This window comes from Aegilops tauschii, chromosome 7 (assembly GCF_002575655.3).
Source record: "Aegilops tauschii subsp. strangulata cultivar AL8/78 chromosome 7, Aet v6.0, whole genome shotgun sequence".
Lineage (NCBI taxonomy): Eukaryota > Viridiplantae > Streptophyta > Magnoliopsida > Poales > Poaceae > Aegilops > Aegilops tauschii.
This window is the reverse complement of record NC_053041.3, coordinates 573197079-573203964: the sequence shown is the minus strand read 5'-3', so window position 1 is coordinate 573203964 and position 6886 is coordinate 573197079. Positions and strand designations below refer to the sequence as shown.

General features: G+C 43.9%; 1 long non-coding RNA gene across 1 annotated transcript; it reads right to left on the bottom strand.

Annotated features, from left to right (window-relative positions):
* Nucleotides 1–3786: 3786 nt before the first annotated feature.
* On the bottom strand, nucleotides 3787–5544 carry LOC141026437 (uncharacterized). Its single transcript, XR_012188579.1, has 4 exons — nucleotides 5370–5544; nucleotides 5206–5291; nucleotides 4590–4675; nucleotides 3787–4496 (listed from the first exon to the last, which is right to left on the bottom strand). It is a non-coding gene; the product is annotated as an uncharacterized lncRNA (long non-coding RNA).
* Between the last annotated feature and the right edge of the window lie 1342 nt (nucleotides 5545–6886).

The window sequence follows — 6886 nt, the reverse complement described above, 5'->3', positions numbered from 1 at the left end:
CTTGTGATCATAAGAAAATAGCCATGAAACAAAGAAAATCCAAAATAAATTAGCACAAAAAATGACACCACAAGCAAAAAGGAATTACTCATACAGAAAACATTTAATACCATGATCCTCACAAGTTCATGAAAGTATGCATGTACACTGGAACATAGCAGTACGAGTAGAGACTACGCTACACTACACCGCCGAGCAGCGAAACGTTTAGCCGCAACAACACGATCAGCGCAGGATTGGTTCCATTCATATCATGTGCACACGCACAATAGACAACAGTCGGTCAAACTAATAAATTTGATGTATTCTAATAATGAAAGTAAACTGCAGTGAACAAATTATGAGCATACGAACGAAAGCTGGCGTATATACATGCCAGATGCACGAACAAGCATACCTGAAGTGTAGAGGAGACGCATCATGAAGCAGAGCACTTTGAAGGCAAAAGGGGGGAAATCAGACCAACAATACAAGATGCATACACAGCCATACAACGATGCAGCGTAACAACGAATAGGCGAAGAGCATGGGATTGGCGCAAAATGAAGTAAGAAAACACAGCCACATGAATCAAAGAAACTACTCATAGATGCGAACCTTCTGCCGCCGTGTACGGCAAAGAGGGGTGGGGAAAGAGGAGGCCGAGAGGGAGGAACCGATTGTGCGGCGACGAAGCGAGGAAGGCGAGCCGAAGGAGCAGGAGTCGGTGCCGACGTCCATGAGGCGTCCGTGCGACACATGCTTTCATCCACCGCGCTGCGCTCTCTCCTCATCAGCAGTCGGTCGCGACCTCTCCTCTTTCTGGTGCCTCCCAGCGTGGCCTCTAAGGTCGATCTCCACGGATCCGGATTCGTTATTGAGAGGCGAAATCGTAGGAGACGAGGCGAGGGAGAGAGGATTTGGCTGTGAGAGAAGACGAGCGGAGGACCTTGGCGTGCCGGTAGATGTGGAGCTGGCTTGGTAGCCAAGGAAACAAGGACGAGGAAGTTTCCTTGAAATTCATTGGCCACAATCTGACCAATCGCTGCATTTTTTTTTCTCTCGCCGGCACAGTGCAGGCTGCCGACGTGGACACGGCGAGCGAGCGCACATTGCGCGACTCTTTTTTTTTTTTTTTTTGCATACACACATTGCGCGACTCTAAATGGGTTCGATTCTTTACACTAGGCCAGGATAGTCTTTGTGTTTTTGAGGCGTTTCGGCATGAGTCTCTGGATTCATAAATTGTTAAATCCGGGTTTTGGTATGTGTGGACTATGTTTATTGTGATGAGCCGTACCAAAGTAGTTGTTCCATCGAGAACAAACACATCGCAATTGTAAACAACGGCTACCCTTCTTTTACAGTGCCTCTCACATCAACATGCATGGTCGGCTCAAATTAAGATCTATACTACTCCCAGAATGAAGAGCATGTCAATGAATCACACATATGCATGTGTAACATTTATGCTCATACGGCCACCGCTGTCTCAAACAACAAACGTTAGAGTTCCGTCCACCGCAAGAAGGAACGGACCCATGCTGAGAGCAGGCAGACAAGGTAAGCCAGAGAACTCGACAACACTCCCGGACCAGCGAGAGCAGGTGCCCCGTACCCCCAGCCCATTGCGTGATGGAGGCCTATGACCTATGGAGGTACAAAGAGTTGCTATGCATCCAAGGTCGTACCAGTCACCTCAAAGTATCAAGTTGGTGGTTGCGACAAATGCTTGTCAGCCAACATGTTTGTTGCGGCAAATTGACCATCAACACCTATGCATATCCTGATACCTCCCCTTCCAAAATGTAGTATATCGATCAATTGCCTTGGTCAGACTATATCTTGTGCAGATATATCAATTTTTTTTTGCGGGTTGTGCACATATATCATTAGCTTATGATGGGAAGGAAAGGAAGATGGGCAGGAGCACCAAGACTAGATAGCAGCTAGGTTTAACTCTCGCATCTTTTAGCTTATAAAAGGTTCATATGCATGACCAACACTTCCATTGAAAATTCAAATGTATATATGACTTGGAGCCAGAGAGGGAGGACATAAAAGTGTCTGATAAGTGAATGTGTAAAAACTAGATATGTGGCAGTTCAAGAATATAGTCATTAGGAGTAAATTGTTGAGTACTAGACAAGATAACCAGAGGAGAGTACTCTAATAAAAGATAATAAATTTGATGGAACTTCACGCCTGTACTCTAATAAAGCAACTGGGCCAACTGACTACATCAACAAAGGGGGCACCTGAAGGGGGAAACATTGGTGTTATTTTATATAGAGAAGGCGATCGCCCAACTTTATCAGTAAACCCAAACATAGCACATAAGGTTCAGACGCCAACAAGGCAAAAAAAAAAGGAACGGATGCCTCATCTAACAACTAGGGATGGTAAAATAAGGAGAGTGGTTTTCTGTAGGCTGAGTAAGAGTCACTAGTCCGGTGCTGAATACAAAGAGCTGGCGGTGGTGTGTATATTGGAGATCATAAATTCCATGTTGTCAGCGTCAAGCACCTTAGCAAGCGGCCACCATTGTTGTAAGATGAAAATCGGTTTAAAATAGCAGTCATATGGCTTAGCCAGAAAATAAGCTCAATGGTAAATTTGTTGCGGGTAGCTAGTCCATAAGGACAAAGTTATAGCAGCAAATGCTACCCAACAGATGCGTCTAGAATGTGCAGAGAGAGGAGTGAGGTAATCTTGGAGCTAGGAGCATTTTTTGGGTCCCAAGCAAAGTTTTGTGTCCCGAGAGAAGCATTTTGCGGACGCTTCTCCTAGATGATACGGCCATTATAGCGGAAAATGGCGGACGCTAAGGCATTTAGCTGAAATTAGAAATATCCATACTGAATCAGCAAATACACTAGAGGGTGGTTCAATGACAGCACACACACCGAGTACTAGAGCTTCTGAATCTGCAAACGGACAGAGATGAACTTACTAGTACCTGTTGGTGGTACTTGTTTCATACTGTCTGGGAGTTATAACCTAAGTGCCATAGAGGATGAGTGAGGGTTAACGAGCAGAGGGATCGGATCGGTAGGGGAGCAGGGGCCGCAACAGAGGCCCAAACAAATCTCAGACAAAATCAAAGGAAATTCCGGCTGAGATTTGTGTGGGCTTCAGTTCTGGCCTGCTGAAATTAAATCTCAGCCATTCCAGTGAAATTTGCAGTGACCTCTAAGCCATTATATTAGTGTTATATTAGTCTTGTTTCGCCCAGTGATCGTGGCCACAACACTAGATTGCGGGAAAATAGTCATTGCGCTGCGGGGAGGCTCTCCAGCTGCAATAGCGCTAGTTTCACCTGTGATTATAATACTAGATGACTCGTTGCGCCGATGGCGCAAAGAGCGAGTTCAAACCAAGCACTGATAGAGTGAGCATAAAAATATGTAGATACCCATTAGAGCATATGAATTTTTTTGCATCATGGAAGTTTTCAGTCATGTAGCGAAGTCCACCAGCGTAAGATGATGGCATTACATTTTTCTTAGCGGTATCGGTTCCATCAAGCTTACCAAGGCCAACAGCAGCAACAATAAGCTGGAGTTTTTCAACGCGCATGTCATCCTGAGGTTCTTTGGAAAGGGTTCTCATTGAATAGCGAGAAGATTATGAGCCAACAGGTCACCAGAGCTACCAGAGCAATAGCCAAATAGCAAGCAGAAGATGACAGGACAGCAACCAAATGCTCTTCTAAAAAAATACATAGCAGAGAGAACTTATTTGCGGTTCATCTTACAAAGGAATGTTGTTATAATGAAAACTATGTAATCACACTTTGTTATTTTTTTCGGATCTTTAAAGTGCACAGTGGTTCTGTGTTACTCTTATATAAACCATGAGCAAGGTATAGGCCATTTAAAAATCCGGGGAAGACACCTGAACAGTATACGAATTATGCAGACTGACAGTAAAAGCTAAACATAGGTAGGACATAAAGAGGAGCTCATGAAATGCATTTGGTTACTGTGCATGAAGTAGGCAGAATGATGGTTAATTTTAGCAGCTAATTTATGAGCAGTCAGTTGACACGACAGAATATAATGATTATCCTGTCAGATAAATTAGGCAAGCAGGGTCCATAAAGCAGCAGGCCTAGGACTCAGCAGAAGACACAAGAAGGCATACAAAGGGCAACGACATTGACAAGCAGTAGATTAACGGCATTTACAATGAGTAGAAATTGTCATAGGGAGGGAGATAAGATAGAAAGGGCCAACGTGATATTTACAACGCATAGCAGATGGTCTGTTTGAGCGCCTAAATAGAGGAATTGTCATGACAAGGGCTTGACATAGCTCCACAGATGCCAAAGCCGTGTCTTAGAAAGGTGCACAAAATACATCAGATGCATAACCAAAAGTGTGCCGGGCTGGCGATCTTCACACCCGACGGCGAGACCGCTGCTACGATGTAGTAGAGCTGAGAAGCTCTCTTGACCAGCATATCCATCTAGCGGCTAACTTAGCTTGATAAGAAAGCAGAACATAGAAGATACCCTGAGGAAGGAGATGAACCATTAGTCAATCTACGGCGACAGGTCATGTACGCCGGATGCACCATGAACAGAATTCAAGAAGGGATTGTCGTACCATATGTACACGGCGAGCCTAGCCTATTGAAGAACTACTGCTTTGCTTTCTTTGGAACGCTGGCGCCCTTGACAACTGCATTTACCCTGAGTTGCAAGCAGTGCGAAAAACAAGAGGCATGTCAGGAAAGCTAGCACCGGCATATATAACAAGAAGCATAGAATGTAATAAGAAGAAAAGCACAAACACCAAATGTAATAGATGTAGGCCAGCATAATTTAGTAGCAGGCTAACTAGGCCCAAAAAACACAGCTGATTCAGTTACATGGTTAATTTAGTTATATATATAAAGTATGTTATCTACTATGCAACAGCAAGTATCGCTTGCACAAGCATCAGAAATGAAACAGGAGCATCACACAATACTAAGCAAAACAGATGTTGCATCCTGAAGCTATAAAGCTGTTTTATTGGGTATTTGGTAAGCTCTAATCTAACAGTGAAAAAAAAGGTTCAATGAAACTCCATCACATGCATCGGTTAAGAAGAAAACAATTTGTAAATCATATAGAATGAAGCTTTGCATTTTTAAAACGACACGACCAAGGAAGAATAGCAATCATCAGGATACACCCTGCACTGAACTGGGAAAATGTAATGGACTAAGAGCCTTTACCTCTTGTTTTTAGTCAGCTCAGGAATAACATTCGGTGCATCTTCAGCAGCTGCGGTTTCAGTCTCTTGACCAACTTCTTTAGTTTCCTGCTACAAAACATTGGTGTGGATCAAGCATGGTTTGTGCATAAGGGGAAGGTAGTTACATGTGAAAGAGGCACAAACATTTGGCATGGGTACAACTTCAACTGTATCTCCAGTAGAAGCACTCTTTTCAGCTTTGGCAATAACAAAGGCAGTAGAAGCAGGTAGGTCAGCCCCCTTTAACTTCAGCGGCGGTGATCTTCAAAGGTGTAGTGAAAAGCTTGCGCCGAGAATTTTTTGGGCACGGTGATTTGCTGCTTCCCAAGACAAAAAATACATTAGCCGCAGGCAAAGAAAAAGAATTTTGAAACTTCATGATAGCATAAAGGGAGGGTTGATACCTAGGCGTATTAGGCATAGTGGCCCGCCCTTTGCTTTTGAACGCAGAGATAGGAGTGTTCATCTAGAAAAGAAACAATATAAGAGCCAATCGATGGAAAGAGTTTGAAAGGGGGAATGACCAGTAGATATACCTCATCTAGAGGGAGTGCAGTAAGTGTAGCCGATCCTGTAGGGAAAGACTCGAGAATGGGCAACGCTGCACCAGAGTTCTCAGCAGAAGATGACGTTCCAGATGCGCCTGATGCACCACCAAATCCCAAGGGTGGAAGTTCAGGATTAAAGGTTTGATCGATCCTGCTAACTTAGAAGGACAACTGAGTGCTTGTAGGCTGGAAGCTCTTGGTGGAGATAGAAACAACAAGCACATACTTCTAAGCAACAATGCGGGAAATCTCAGTAGGCATTGCCACATCGCCACCTCCTATCTGGGCAAGATCATGCACACTTGTAAAACCTGGGTATTTGCGTTCAATTAGAGGCAGGACTGGCTTGCCAACAACACTCCTTGCAGCTTTATCAAACCACATGAATTCTGCTTTAGCTCCACCATCACTTCCAAAGGTGCACACGCAGTATCTACATACCATAAACCAAATGGACTAAGAAGCAAGCGAATATACAGATGGAACAAAGCCTCATGCGGGAAATGCACTCACGAGGGATCTGCATTAACGGAAGGGCAAGTGGCGTCCGAGCAACGGAAATGCCTTCCAAAAACATAGGTTGTTTTATGACATTCCTGGCATGACAGAAACCACCAGCAATTGTCATAGCCCAGCCTTGTAATAATAACCTGCACCAATAACTGTTTCTTCTGCATTTGATCAGCAACACAATTACAATGAGAAGGAAGGCAAGTTGAAAACAGGGATAGAACAAAAGATTTTTTTTGCTCCGATGGATGTAAAAGCAAACAAGCAATTGTACTCGGTATTTTTGTAAGGAATCTTAGGCTGCGCGGCGGCCCTTTATAATCAAGCAGGGGTTCTAAAAACTGAGGTGGTTTCTTAAAGGGATCAACAAATACTTTTCCAGCCTTACAAGAATTGTTGTATATAACACGCCTTTTTGTGATAGCAGACTGTGACTTTACCCTCTCACGCCACCAAAAGCTAGCCCCGCAGTGGTTGCATCGGTAGTCGGGAGCTCCGTAGTATGACCTCTTTGGTTAGAAAGCTATAGGAGTTTTAAGAGCGATAAGAACGCAGAACATTGGGAAGGGGAAAACAGCATGGTTAATAATAACAAAGAGATAC